The following is a 16,088-nucleotide window of genomic DNA, read 5'->3' on the forward strand; positions in this document are numbered from 1 at the left end:
TTATTTTATTTTATTTTATTTTATTTTATTTTATTTTATTTTATTTTTTTTTAACTATGAAGAAACGGAAAGCGCAGCCGGGGAGCGCGGGCAGCCCAGCAGCCCCGTGCGGTGCCCCGGCTGCGGTACCACCGCGCTCTCCCGTCGCCGCCGCCGCTGCCACCGCCGGGCCTCCGCCCTGCCCCGGGCGCGCTCCTCAGCGGGGACGGCGTTGTCACCTTAGTGCGGGCGGGTGGGGGCCCCACAGGCGCCATTCTGATGGCTGAGCCAGGGCAACACCTCACGGCCACCATTTTACTTCCCCCGCATAGGTGGCACTCTATCGCTGCAGGGCCTCTCGGCTGCCACGGCCCTGCCTCGGGCAGACCAGTGCCACACAGCAGCCATTTTGCTGCCTGAGGCACGGCACGTACCTGCAGGCCACCGTGGCCCTGTCTCAGGCAGAGCAGCACCTCACAGTGACCAATTTACTACCTCCGGCAAGGGTGACTGCCTTTGGGGGCACCATTACCAAGCCTTGAGGAGGATGAGGGACATGTGTAGAGGTTCCAGCCATCTTTGGGCTGATCAAGCTGATTAACAGAGCCCCAGACTTCCAGTGTCCTGCACAGAAGAGTGCCCCTTCCAACATACCCTTATCGCTTACTTAACTGAGTGTGCACTGTGAGCTTGAATCACTGTCCAGGGCTAGAAGAGAGCGCTGGAGGAGACTAAATATCATTCTAGTTCAGTGTTCCCTGGGATGCTCACTTTTGGACTGAGCTGCTGGGAGGGTATGTGCAGTCATACGAATTTCCCTCCATTCAGCCCTGTACTACTCTGCACCTGGAGGTGCCAGGAGAGCATCCTCGGGGCCAACCCTGCAGTGAACCTGCCTTTGGCCTGTGAGAAAGGCACATTGTTACTGTAGCTACACGATTTACTAACCCGACCATTTCTAAGGTTTACCAGGGTATTTCTAACCCATGAATCTCTTCCTATTTGATGGAATTTAAAAACAGGAGAGAGAGAAAACTCAGGTGTAACATAATTAAACTCCCCTTAATACACCCGGAGCGAGGTTTTTACTGGGGTACACAGTGTATCTCCTGCCTTTTCTTCAGTCCACGTTCACAATAGTCTGCTCCTGCCTCCTTTGCAGCCAGCGATGAAAGGGTGAAGTCCAGTGTCAACACAACTGATGGAGAGAAGATTTTCACTGTGCCTTCCTGAAAAGATAGTGAATGGGTACCTCAGGCTGTGCCCCTGCGAAAATACATGCCCTCAAGAGGAACAACAAAGCCTGCTGTAAAGGAAGGCAACGCAGAGTTGCAACACATCTAATGCCTCTTCTGTTGGCTTTTCTCAATCCATATATTCTTTTCCTTTCTCCTTTTCCTCAAAGCCTGGCATCAGGTCTTTAGCACTATCCTGGCAACACAAGTGGTGCTAAGATCATGGTATGAGGGAGGAGGACTAGTAACAGCAGGCAACTAAAGCTAAATGATGGGGAGGGAGGGGACTGCTGGGGGCAGGAAGCTGTTGGATGCATGTCTGGGCAGCACTATCCATCCTCCTGCAATCCCAGCTCCTGCTGCTTCATGTGCTTAAGAGAAGTCCTGTAAATGATAAAGCAGCATGTTTCCTCTGAAGTGAACTGATAAAATAGCACATTTCAATGGAATATGGTTCCATCAGAGCTCCTCTGTCTTGCTCTTGAGACAGTCTTCATGCATAAAGCACTGTTGTTTGTGAAGAGCAAGAGCTTCAAGGGCTGACAGCAGCTGTAAACTGTAGTGGCCCTGCTTTAGCAAGTGCAAAGTCACATGTTTTCCTCTAGTAAGGGCTTTTCGGAACTGCACATAGCAGTGAGTCATGCTTTTTTTGTCATACTTAAATTTGTGACAGCTCACTTCAGGTCAGGCAACTTAGTGCTTTCACATGAATGGTCTGTGTGGTTCAGTTTTGGCTGTGCCAGTAGCCTCTGACAGCAAACTTTCAGCACCTGCAAATGGCCCTACCTGTCTTAACTCTAAATTAAATATTTTGAACAAGTTATAAACAAATATAAAGAACCAAACCTACAAGTCTGGCTGAAAAGTCCTTTCTCTTTGGGCAAATGATAGTAAGTGATGATGTGGAGGAGCAGTTACTCTGCTGAATTACAAATTAAGTACAAATTAGTGATATTCACTATGGTCACAGACTGAAGCTGGTTTAACTCATTCTTCTTAGTGTTATGTTAGGTAGACTATTGCAAGTGCACAGCAGTTATGTGTTTCAGCGGCCAAAGATCCTGAAAGTAAAAATCTGCTCTGCTGCACATGCAGAAATAACCCACAGTGCGGCAAACTGGGCTTTATGTTTGAGGGTTTTATGTACGGAACAAAATAGGTACTTGCAGAGACCTGCTGCAGGATCCTTGTTGGGAGGTCTATGTGACATGCAGTAATTCAGTGGGGTTTATAAAATGTGACATAGTTGGCATTAACCAAAACAGGTTTTTCATGTGCCTTCCAGAGAAAAGCAGTTAATGCAACCTCATAGCTGATGATACGTGTTCTGGTTTTTGTGGAAGTCAGTATTTGGTACTACATCAGTATGCCTAAGTCACTCTGGTACAGCCTATATCTCATTGCACCTTGTCTGTACTTTTGTATCTTTTATTTTAAAGCAACAGTTGATATAAGAAAAAGAAGAATCACTTAAATATTGGTAAAGGTTGGTTTTCACTATGACAAGCTAGCTAAGTCAGCTGCAATAGCCACAACATGGTGTTGAATGGATAAATGCCCCAATGACACAACACTTGACAGAATGATGCACGTGTTGATTAGTCCAGTGAAAAGTACTGCTTAATTGTACCATCTTGATGAAAATTGTACCAGCTTGATGAAACCATGATGAAATATTTTTGAGACACTTTTTTGTGTCTGCCATGGTAGAATCAAGTTTTAAATAGATGCAAAATAGATGTATGCTGAATGAAGACTTATCTTTCTTCAGCCACTATGTCAATCTCAAATCAAACAAACTAAAACAAAAAAAGAGGAGGACAAAAATATCCAGTAAGGGAATTCTAAGAAGGAAGAAGCTTGCAATGATCAGCAAAAGTAAAGAAAAATGTAGATAATTAAGTATCATTGTATAATTAATTAAACTTCTATATTATGTCTATATTGTTGGTTGCTAAGTTTGCAATTTTTATTTATAAAGTATTTCAATTGCTTATAAAGAATTACACAGCTAATCAGTTAGAACTGAAATACATTTTGGCTAAATACCTATAATTACAGTTGTTTCATACCTGAGCCCCTGTTACTGATGTTGTGTAACAAGCAGTCCTGATTGCTGACATCAGCCCACTTAATGTTCCTGCATTTATGTGATAATTAGATAAAATCAAATAAAGACTTTCTAGTAACTTCATAAAATGAAGTAAATATATTTACTGAGATTAGCATAGATCTAAAATATTATTTATGGCTTCATCTTTTTCTAACACTGAAAAGGAGCATGAAAATACATAAGTGTTTTATCTAGGCAGTATTACTTTCTAAAAGTAACAGTGTGGATGTCTATGGTATGTGAAGTGAGATTTGCAGAGATAACATCTTTGATTAGACCCACTATTTAGAAAAATACAGACAATTCAAGTTTTTGTGCTTGGAAGGTCTCTGCTTCTTCCAGGTTTGTCAGCTCTCGCTTGCACCCTTAGACCATCACTGCTACAACTTTATATGTTCATGTTGACCTAGAATACATAGAGGACCAAACTAAGATGATCTGGTACATAAGCATGTGGAAATGATAGTCTGTTTAGAAATGAAGCTTCAAAGATATTCTAGAGTATCAGCTTATCCAGAAGATGCTTCAGGCCAGAAAATCTGACAAAAAACCTTTGGTCAATTGAAGTAGCAGATTTGGATTGAGTTGTAGATCTTTCCCCCAAAGCATCAGTTATTCAGTTCATACTACGGGTAAAATGTATGGGTACTATACATGTCACAGAACATGTATACTTTACAGAATTTTAAATGTTAGAGCAGTAAAACCACATTTGTTTACCCCAAGGTAAAATTCATTGTAGAGCAGAGGGCCTGCAAAGGGAGTTTTTCCTGCATTAACTTGAAAGTGGAGATGTACAGTGAGCGTGAGCAAAGTGAATGCTCTACAGCAGTCACTCCATGCCTAGTGGAAGCCAGAAGGAAGGATGCTCTAGCCTTTGGTCATGCACACCCAAGGTGACCACAGGAAGAGTCAGTAGAGGCTGGGATTTTCTCTTTCTATCTGTAGGCTCGAGGAGATCAGCACTGTAGTGTATCAGGCTCCATACAAACTGGCAGTCGAATTTCAGTCCTCCAAGCTTTCTGTTCTCCTGTGTTCAAATCTTTATTTCACTGATTCAGTCCTACTAAAGCTCATCCTGTTACACACTTCGTGGTTGAGTCCTAGCCTTATGGATCAGTTTGCTCTTAAACTTTCCTCAATCTGAGTAACCTACAGCACTGCTTCTTTCCTTGACATCTCTGACATGTATCCTAGGTGTCTGCTTTTCATCTTTAATCCCTTTACAAAAATGTGTTCTTGATGGCCACCTGCCATAAGACAGCAAGAGCAGCTTTGGCTTGCCAGGCTTCTCATTAAAGTGAGTACCTCAAGCTCCAGCTTTCCAGGCTCCAGTTTATCATTTCCTGGGCACATGTAGCAGCAAGACAACACAAAGTTTGTGAAGATTTTGAAGTCAGTCACTCTGTACCTGGACAGACAACAATAACAAACTTTTACAGGTGTTTCTTTATCTCCTCAATCTTGTTTGTCCTCCACATTCAGATGAGTACAGAATCTGCAGAAATCTTTGTCTTTCCTATCCTGCCATCATAAGCTTTTCCCTGAATTGTGGAATTTTCCTTCCATGTGTCTAGTTTTGTTTCTTTCATCTGATCTTGCAGTTAAACAAAACCATTCTGCTTTGGAAGTATGCCCATCTGTTCTGCCCCAGCATCCTTTGTCTGTCTGCAAGTTACCTTCGAGTGACCCTGCAGTCTTTCAAACTGTGTGGTTTAAAAGCAGTCCTGTTAGCTCCTCTTCTCTTTCAAATCCTTCAGAAAGGCTGGAAATAAGTGATTTCAGCCATTCCATTGCTTGAAAATTAGTTTTGATTGTTTCTCATTAGCTGGATACATGGCAGAGCCATGACAAAAAATAGCCAATTTGGAATCTTTTAAGATAAAACAATTGTATAGTAGTTTAATAAAATTAATTGGAATTTTTCATTATATACAGATTCTCCAGGTGATCGCATGGACGTTTTCACATCTTGTGATTTTATGAGGAAACTCCGAATATTTAGGTTTATTCAAAATTTCAGTTTCCTGGAATCACGTGGCTACATGAAAATATAAGTTTTCTTTTCTTCAGGAAATTCTTATATGAACATAACCAGAGAATGGCTTTGTTGGATTAGATCTAAATGATCCAGGATGCACTGTCTGACAGCGTTCAATGGCAAACTCTCAGACTCTAATAGATAGGGGAAATACAGCATGATACTACCGTGTTTTCCCTTAGACATCTAAGAAATCAGTGATTTAATGATTTCCTGAGCAGAAACTTGCACTGAGGTCATGTTGTGGCTAGTAACCACATGAAGAGTTTAATTCCATAAATTTGTCTAAGGTGTTTTAACCCCCTTGCACTTCTGGCCCCATAAACCCCTGCATCAATGAATTTCACAAAAAGATTATGCAGCATTTATTTTTGTTACTTTTAAACCTACTACTTCATCCTTTCACTAGATGCCCTCTTGGTCTTCCTTATTCACCTTCTTCTTGTCATTCTTTACAGGTCTTGGTTTCCAAGCTGAAGAGTCTTAGTGTAATAAACTAAGACTTGGTAAGAAACTATGTTATCTTACTGATAATTCTGATCTGTTCTTCTTTTTTTTTCCCCTGAGTCCATTTAACCTTATATTCCTTTGTGGCGGGTTCACTGTAGGGCTATAGTCTAATGTGTGGCTGCAGTATGAATTTGTTCATTTGTTTCTGTTTTCTTCTCTATCTCCCCCAGTAGCTTCTAACATGTCATGTATCAGCCATTCAATGGTCATTACTGACCATTGATATTTTCAGAGGACTATACAAAAAGGTTGCCAAAAGCTCCTTCCTGCTAGTTAATTTAGAGCCTATCTCCGTGTATGTAGAGCTGTATGTAAAGGGATTGTTTTTCTTCAGGTTTATTACTTTGCATACATCAACATTAGGTTTAATAGCCATTTTAGTGGACACTTACTACATGTGGGATCTTGAGATCTTTCTAAAATTCTCCATAATCAGCTCTAGTTTTGAAGAGCTTGAGTATCAGCAACAGTCTCTCTTTACTCATGGCACCCCCCATTTTCTTATAATTTATAAGTATTCTGGACAGAGTTTAGCTAGAGTGTACTGGTAACCTATTTCTATATTTTTCATCAACATGGTAAAACCTAGACATTTATTCCTTCCTCTAAGCAGAGAACCTACCATCTTATGCCAGAACAGTTTAATTTCAGAATCTTTGATGAAGAACTTTATCAAAAACTTTTTTTAAAATCTGCTATACACTGTGTAGTCAATATATAAGCATTGATTTTTTTTTTTTTCCCCAAATCAGTGCTGAAGTTGCTGACAGCTGTTTGCTTAGGAAAACTCTGGGGGAAACCAAACACTCAAATTTGGTAAGTGCATAAACAGGATTCTACACATGTATTAAAAATTGTTATCTTAAAGCCTGTTTTGTAACTTTTCAATGATTGGTGTTGGCAATGCAACTAATTGCATGTAATTGGTAGTACTTTACTATTTATTTCCCTTTCCTTTCTGTATGGCTTTTATTATGCATGGCTACTTGTAGTTAGGGAGGAGGTGCCTCGCTAAAAACCTGATTTACTGAAATAAACCCTAAGATTTACTCTGAAACTGAAGGGGATTTCTGGAGTTCCTAAGCTTTGCATTAGTGTGGTGCAGAAGGCAGAGTATCAGGGCCAGTAAGCCAAAGCCACTTTTCCTATGCAAAAAACTGAATGGTGTAAAATGCTATCATTAATAGGCACTCATAGTACTGGAGATAAATGTAAAGAGGGAAACTGCAAGCATACTTACAAATACAGAAGGCTTAACTGTACCATTTATCCACAGTTGCCTAAATTAAATCAGAGGATGTGGGGTTACTGTGCTTCCAAAAGTACCAGGCAATATAGCTGCTAACCACAGAAACCTTCCAGCAAGAGATTCTCTGTGGCCATATCAGGCTCCAGGTTTCCCATATATAATGTGCAATACTAAGTAAGGTGGACAGAAATATCAGGAAAATACAAGGAGTGAGGTGGTCTCAGTTACTCTTACTGAATCTCCAATGAGAGTAGTCTATGTGCCATGACACTCGTTAGCCATTGAGTCCTGAATATGAAAGTACTGATCCTGACATTATTTTATTAAGTGGAGATGCAGAAATGTCATAAGAGCTGTAGCATTTATCTTTTAGATGCAGTCCTGAAATTGCGGTATAGAAAATAGGAGGTTGCTTTCTTAGTGTTTGTGCCTTCTCTTCTATTGCTCTTGTATCACAGTTTAAATTATCAATATCTATACTTCACTGCAGCTTCCTACTTTGATAGAGAAATGTACTTGACTCCCTACAGTTATTGCAATTGGAGGGGGATCTGATTAGGATGCTTTTCCTAATTAAGTGATATCACCTAAAGTGAGTTTCCCTACCATTGTCTCACTGCGGTGTAAAAATAACAACAGAGGAGAATCATTTGGTTATTTTATTTTCCTGATTAAAATGTCTTTACTAATTCAAATTTTACAGGGTAAAATTCCATCTTAATGAAAGACTGAGGGTCAGTTTTCTAACACAGCTAATTATGTGTCCTCATATCCCAATCACAGTTAGGGCTCAATTCTGTTGAATTCAGCAGCAGCACGTCTCAGTAGATCCATATGTAAGGAGAAAGCCCAAGGTGGATACTCAGCCACCAGAGATCAAACAAAAGGTCCTTCAGAATGTTTTCCGCCTGCTGCCAAGTCTGAGAGAAAGCTTTATATCCTGCTCTCCCCAACCAAATACAGCATAAATGTGAGTTTACACAGTGTGCCCGAACTTCTTTGACTTCAGCCAATTCCATAAGAACTGTTTCTTTCAGATTCAATTTTTATGTTTCTGCTTTTGCAATAAAGCACTCATCCGAGAGGAAATATTCTTCTAGAGTCTTCTCCCTTTCTGTACACCTTTTAAAGATGCATCTGAACCCGTATTTGGCCGAAAATCTGCTCTCCTGGTGCAGGTAGTTCCATTGAACTGGTTGGCCAAATAAAGAGGGTTTGGAGCATTTTTCTGTACCTTATGTTTCTTGTTAATAACTACAAATATGATAGATGAGCTTTGTGTTTTATCAGCACTTTCTCTTTGGTTCTCCACCCTATTTAGGCATCTGTTCATGAGGTTGCATAAGAAACCTTTTTAAGACCTTAGAAGTTTAATGGGCGTGGTCTTAAAAATGATAGACATTTCCTCCAGAAAAAGAAATCGTTTATTATGGAAAATATTTATTTTACTTAAGAAAGATAGAAGTTAAATATATTCATTTTTATTAAGGACTTGAAGGCATAGCTGTTGGATCCAAGTCCTGCAGTTCTTACAGCTGAATACCATGTTTATGGAATTCTTTCCGAAAACACGTTTCAGGATCAGGCCTGGTTAGATAGATTTTCTAAATAGATTACTGTGTAATGTTCATTCATTCATTTATTGTTTGTTTACTTTTAACTCTAAAATATATGTAGCTTCAATCTTTCTCACAATTGAATGCAGCACACTTTAAAAATCTGTTTTCTTTATACTGGTATAAAAGTTGAAGCAGGATTTCATATGGCTCATTCATTTCATTTTGACTAGTAGCACTCTGTAAAGAATATTTCATCCCTGTGCTGCTGTCTTCTGTGCCTTTGTGCCTGTGTGCTTAGCCACCAAGTAGTTTTCTTTCTTCTACTTCCTTTCTCAGTACTGTTGTTTTTATTGATTCTATTACAATAAGTAACACACAAAAGAGAAGATTAGGACAGAAAGATTTCCCCAGTCCATCAATAAATTTCCTAGGCTTCATTACCTGTAATTTCTTGAAAAGACTTAGAATTACATTTACATTGTGTAAATAAAATGTATAATCCAAGGGATCAGCTCTTTCTCATTCAATAATGTATACCAAAAATAATTCAGCTGAAGCCAGTGGCTTAAAATGTGTATGAGAGTGCAAAAAACCAGGCTGGTGTACAAAATGGCAAATTCTTGTCACTTCTGCTTAGGCAAAAATCTAGAGAAGGACAGCTGTGAGAGTTTTTTCCAAATAAGAATTTTGATCCTCAGCCAAGGAACATGAAGAAGACCAGAATTAACTACCAGTATTTTCTAGATAGAAGTGTTTGATAGACTGTTCTGTGCTTGTGATTTTTTTTTTAATCTTCAATTCTTTTTTTTTTCACTTGTACACACCACACCAGATTCTCTCCATACTAGCAGAAGACAATTTTACTGTTGAACATTATGACAAACTAAGTGACTGAATTTTCTGTTTAAAATTTTCTCCTACAGTATATCCTCCTATTTACCCAAAGTCTAGTATCAACTTTCTGTAACTCCGTATAATTCCCTTTACAACTTTGTCTATCAAAAGAATTCAAATATTTTTACCTAAACCATTTGACCTTTCCCTGAGATATATCTGCTTTAAGAAACAATGAGTTCAGACACAATTCTGTGACTACTTTAATATTCAAAGTTGGCATTGAGGCACTGACTTTGTATTTACCAAAAAAATGGGATCAGCCATGTAATTTTTCATTAGCCTCTGATCATAAAATTTCCAGTGTGTTAAGAACATTGCAGTCTTTACAAGCAAACAGTGTCTCATTCACAAACGTTTAATTGAAACATGAACATGAATGGCACAATTTTCCTGCTGGTCAGTTTTGAACATGTCCTGTAATAGAAGCATTAAATAATTTGAAGGCATATGCTCTATTGCAGTATTTTATTAAATACAAGTGAGACTTCAGAGAGGCTTAAGAGCAGTCTTTGAAATTGCATTTACTTCTGCTTTCAATTCTTATTGAAAGGGGTTTGGGATTGTTTTTTACTGGTTTTTTTTGTTTGGTTTTTTTTTGGTTTTTTTTCCCCAAAAGCAATCAAACTAATGATACAAGGTAGTTGCCTTTTTAAGTGTGAATCCTTGCATTCCCTCTTGCTAATTAATCCCATTGCCAAACCCCATTCAATTTTGTAATAAAGGTGGCCCCTTTTCGGTTGGGTCTGGTATTTACAACTGAGGCGCAGAAAATGTCTTAGTACTACTTACTTGTTGTTATAACATGAAGAGCAACAGTGAACAAATAATAAATAATCTCTGAGGAAAACATGTTGCTAGGATTCAGAAAGTTCACAAAAAGAGCTGTCTCGGTCTGTATGTCTTTTTAGACAAAATATTTTTTTGTCTTCTCTATTCTTTAGTTTGTATCCTTGTTTAAAAATGGGATTCTGAGTTTGGAAGCATTGACTCTGATCTCAACAATAGTACGTGTTTATAAATATGTACACAGTGAATACTAAATCCCAGATTTTAAAATAATACCTTTTAAAGCAAATACTGTATTCTGATGTTTTAACTGATGTTAATCCATAGACAAGCTTTGGCATTCTTCACTCTGAAGTTACAGTCACTTTTCTGGAAAGAAAACATTTTAGACATTTCATCTCAGCTGTTATGTAAAATGGGAAGCCATTAAGTACCTTTTTGAAATGCATGATGCAAAGGGTCTTAGCCTTTTAAATACATACATTGCACAATCAAAATTAAATGACATAGATATAATGCATTAAATAGGGTGCTTCTCCTTGGAAAGTTGTTGGCCTTATACAAGTAAATGCTGCACCCTCCTCTGGGCCAGAATATTAGTTGAATAGTTGCAATAAGAAGAAAGATCAGATGCTATTTAAAGGCATTAAGCAAAGTGTAGATGCTTAATACAGGTGACTCAGCTTTGCATTCAGTTAATATGGAAATAATTATTATAATGTAGCACTTCATTATTTATAATGCATTAAATGGAGATTTTTGTATGACGCCTTTACAAACAGTTCTCTTGCATAACAGATAATTGAAGTACACAAAAATTAAAATAAATACAGAAAGGCTAAAAGGTCTTTTAAAAAGCAATATATATGATTTGATAATTAAGAACAGATATTAACACACGCAAATAGAATTATAAACCACACTGTTCAGTGGTTTAATCTCTGTTTTTATGGAAATTTTTAATACATCTTCTCTGGTGCAGGAATACTGCCTGAAATAACTCCACAATTTGAATGAAAAAGCTATATATTTTCTGTTTATTTTCTTCATGTAGAGTGTGGGAAATGTTTATTCTAAAGCCCATATGAAGCACTGGTGTGAGAAATGTTGTAAAGCATTTCATGTTGACTGGAGCTAATTAACAGCGATGCTCCAGTGTTGTTCTCGATTTTAAGCAGGAATACACAGTACAATACCTTTTATTTTTCTGTTCAATAGATTTTTGCTTAAAACCAGATAAATTCAATATCCTTACAATATTAACCAGGTTTTTTCTTAAAATATTCTTGGTAGATACACTAGAAATATATCCACTGGCTTTTTATTTTTTAAAGTAAAATAAAATTCGATGAATTTGTGCCCCTCTCTAAGTACAGTGTATATGTGAAACATACTGCTTTGTGATTGCATTTCTAAATCAGAGCTACATTTTTTAAGATAGGTATACAAAGAAAACAAGTCCAGATATAGAGAAAACTGAAAGAAAATAAATTATTTATTTCCCCTTCTCTAATACACAAGCTAACTTTGAATTAGAAGTAAATGATGCTACACTCTACATCCTACCTTTACTTCTGTTTATCTGTGGAGGTACATGCATTCAGGGAGTTAAAAGCTGGAATACTAAAAAGCTATTTCAGTGCTGTAAAAGCAGGCATTTTCTTATTTTGCAAATCAGATGGTATAAATATTAAAGATGTATGGAATGTGTAAGAATTTATCATCTGACTTTACTTGGTGCCTCTGAAATTTTAATATCTAGAGATATGCAGTGCAATGAATTTTATTTAATATTAAAACAAACCACCTCTTCTAAATAATTTGCTTTTAAACATCTCATGTTTCCTGTTACACACACACACAAAAGAAATCTGTGTAATTTTCATCTGACTGCTAATTTACCCATCACCTCTTCATGCCACTTTTCAAATCCTTTATCCTTGTTTCAAAAGTGCTGTTTTATTTTTTCTAGAAAGTTTCTTCATTTCTGCCCATACTGACGCTAAGAAGCAGAGTCAGAACAAGAGATTAATCTAAACACAGAAGGGCTAAAACTAGTCATTTGAAGATTTCAGGTTCAAGAACTCCAACTCTGCATCACACAGGAGCCTGTCCCCAGTCTGCAATGGGAGCTCTATTTCCCACTTGGAATCTGCATCTTTTGAAGCCAAACCTTGCGATCAGTCTGTGCTCACTGCTTTCACTGACTCTCTGGGGCATCAGATTCTCGTTATGCTAAGGAGGGCTGCAGGGACAGTAGGAACGGATAGTTGGCTAAAATATGCAAAAACAAACTCCTGAGTGCAAACACCAGAGTGAAGTCTGTCAGCTGTTGGGTTGCAGAAGAAATCAATCCCAACTGAAATACGGTGTATATTTTATGCTGACAGTAGGTAGGACCTACCCTTTCTCTCCATCCACTGTTATGCCCCTCAGACAACCATGACATATTCTTGGACCCCTATGAAATCACACTTCTATAAAGTGGAATTGGAGCTGAGAGGCCTCTTCAGGCTCAGGGTCAGTGAGAGTGTACTACATCTTTTGTTTCTGTTACGCTGCTCCTGCTGCTTCTAGGGATTTGAGAGCAAAGAGAATAAGGAGAGACTTGTGACTGAGATGTTAGCTGCACAGTTCAGCAGGCTATTTTCTTGTTCCCCCTCATGCTACAAAGTTCTAGAATATCTTTGGGCCTGTTTCTTCAGCTCTCTCTAACCTGTTTTGTTCATTTGGGTAAAACTCTTTTCTAACTCTTTTTCTCTGGTTGAAGCTGGGCCTATTTCTGGGGTTTAGCCATGGCAGTCAGATGATTAAGCTTCCCTTAATCTATACATCAGCGTCACCTTTGCACCAGAAAGTAAGAATCGTCAAAGACCCTACGTGTGACCGTGGTCATCCACGCAATAGAGAAAGCAGAAATCTGTGACAGTTCAGAGCACAGACAGTTTTTCAGTCTTTTTCATCTGCAGAAAAATACATACTGAAATTGCAACTTGTGGTAGGTTTCCACAGGGCTTAAGAAGAAAATAGGTACTGCTTGTAATAAATCAGTATTCAATCACCTATTTCCATTAAATGCCTTTATATGGAGTTAAGTGTTCAAAAAAAAGTATTCTCTCCTTCAGTACAACTGCTATATATTCCAATTCTTCCATATCCTCCTGTCTCCTCTCTGTTTCCTCTGGCTTTATGATCTTCCTTTGGGTTTCTTATCTTCCTATTTCTGTGCGGCCATTTGAGTTCCCATTATTACCAACTGCATTTTTCCCCCCTTGTCTCCTTCCTCTTGTTACCTACTAAGATTTTGAAAACAAAGTAGCTAAAATAGAAATGTTTTCTAAAGGCCTTAACTGAGGCTTCATTGTTATGTTTATACTTGGTTAATTCTGAGAGTTAGAGGCATCTGACTGTAACTCCTGTGCAATCTGAATATATCTTCTGGGTCATTGAGATATATTACACAGGCCATATCTCTAACATCTCAGTTCTCCAAACCATGTGCATTTTTTAAAAATAACATTGGTCTAGTAGTGCTTCACATTGAGGGCAGATCATACCTTTCCATTAGAAAGTACCATGCTGTTTTTTTCTGGAAGTCCCCTTATTGCAAGTATTTTGGTGGAGCAAAGACTTCCAAAAGCAACCTTCAAATCTTATTTCAATTATATTGATCTGGACATGAAGCTAGAATTGAAAAGGTAATCTGATTCTTAGCATAAAAGTGAAAACCATGTTTCAGATTAATTGAGATATCTCCTTTTCCTGACTGTGTTGGGTTTGAAGAAGCCCTTTTACTTGAGGTGTTAAAGGCTTATTGCAGCAGCCTGTCAAAGTAAATTCTTTAGCCCCAGTTAGCTCCTGGTACACCAGCACGAACTGGTAGCAGAGCTGACTCCTATGCCCTCTCCCTCCCTCTTTCCCTGCAGAAACACTTAGATTGGAAACACAGAAGATACATAGGGAGCAGAAAAGTCGGGTTATGGCAGTGAGAAAGAGAAGTATTAAATCTAGTGAAAGACAGGTGGTAAAAGCTTTCTGCAGGCCTCTCCCTGTTGGATCACATTCCCAAGGAGCCCAAACTAACTGTAGCTTGAATAGAGACAATGAAAAATGGGTTGCCTTGTGTTTCCATCACGTGTCTGCTTTCTCCAGACAGACCGAGACCATCAGGGGACTTGTCTCAGGACTGAGTACTGGAGCCCTGTAACAGCTGATCATACCAGGCACTATGGATTTGTGGGGCGTTTAATGTGGAGTTTTCAGTGGAAATTAAGATTTCAGTACATTCATGTGCCTGTACGATGGTAGTTTGTCTTGTTTTGTTAAGAAACCCGTGTTCCCGAGACCCCAGGACTTCGCGTGCTGTGAAGTACAGGTATATGGTAATGATGGACTTGTCAACAGCTGAGATGAGTAAGTAATGCCACTCCCTGGGAAGGGGGTGGCTGGGATTGGTTCACTGGCTTGTCAATGCTACACATGTGATGGATGACACAGTAAGTACAGAGAAACAGTGTTTCCATGTAGATTGAACATTAACATAGAGACAGAAGTTCTTTTCTCCAACTGTAACATTTGTTCCTATTCACTCTTCCAGAGTTTTATAAGAGTAAAAGCTTTGCAAACTTCTCTATATATGGAATTCAGATTGGGTGTAACATAAATGTAGATGTCAGGTTTTCAGTGTTACCTTTGTAATTGAGTGGTTAATGTTCTTGATCTCCAGTAATACCCTTTCTGAAAAAGAGAGTATTGAGACATTTCAGACAAAGAGGCTTTGTTGGTATAGGATTCCTCAGAGTTACTGAAACTGAGATGAGAAAGAGCCAGTGTGTATCTTCTGTCTTACTGCCTGCATACAGCAGGTGACCACATGTCACCCAGTAATTTCTACATCAGGGTTCTGTGCATGCTGCAGGAAGACATACACCTTCAGTTTAAAGTGGTAGAGGATCTATCACTTACACCTTCACTATTAAAGATCTGGGCCTTATTTCAGCTGGAATTTGCCTAGCCTAAGCTTTCAGCTCTAAAGTGTCATGTTTCTTTCTACTTAATTAAAATAACATCTAGTATAGGAAATCTTTTCCTAGTTACATGTAAACTGTCTCTGTGCCACTCAACCTCTTTGCTACTGCCCTAGAAAAAACACACTTCATTGATTTCATATACAGAAAAAGCCACTTGTATTCCATAAATAAATATAACTAAAATGTCACTTTTGAACTGGGGTGGAAACGGAGTGCAAAAGAGAGAACAAAAAGGAAGATACTGCTCTTATTAGAAAAGAATTTTTAAAAACCCCAATACTCCTAAAAGTATCATACAGGAAATAGTTTGGATTGCGGCACATATTTTTGTTTCCAGTTGTTATGTCAATTAAACAAGCAAGTGGTGATTCCTCACATTATGAAAAGGCTCATAAAATCTTGTGGTTCTTTTTCTTCAAAGGACATACCAACTATTCAGAATAACATTTTTACTGGTCAAAATAGTGATGTATATAGCTCATGCTCTAAACTAGATAACACCAAAGAGGACATTAGAAATAAGAGAAGACATTTGGATCTTACAACATTGCTTCCTGAGTCAACAGGTAGAAACATGGTTTCTCCAGGTTGCTCCGATTTCTGCAGCTTCTGGGAAAAAGGTTGTGTTACACACTGCATGGGAACATCATGGTGGAACTGATTCCAAGATACAAAGTAGTGGGAGAAAG

General features: G+C 38.4%; 1 long non-coding RNA gene across 1 annotated transcript; it reads right to left on the reverse strand.

Moving 5' to 3' along the window:
• Positions 1 to 7,772: 7,772 nt before the first annotated feature.
• On the reverse strand, positions 7,773 to 10,783 carry LOC121673964. The gene is made up of 2 exons (XR_006019377.1): positions 10,646 to 10,783; positions 7,773 to 9,042 (listed from the first exon to the last, which is right to left on the reverse strand). It is a non-coding gene; the product is annotated as an uncharacterized LOC121673964 (long non-coding RNA).
• Positions 10,784 to 16,088: the final 5,305 nt, after the last annotated feature.

Source organism: Corvus kubaryi, unplaced genomic scaffold (genome assembly GCF_017639235.1).
Source record: "Corvus kubaryi isolate FWS band 111438036 unplaced genomic scaffold, C.kubaryi_AGA036_p1.0 66, whole genome shotgun sequence".
Taxonomy (NCBI): Eukaryota; Metazoa; Chordata; class Aves; order Passeriformes; family Corvidae; genus Corvus; species Corvus kubaryi.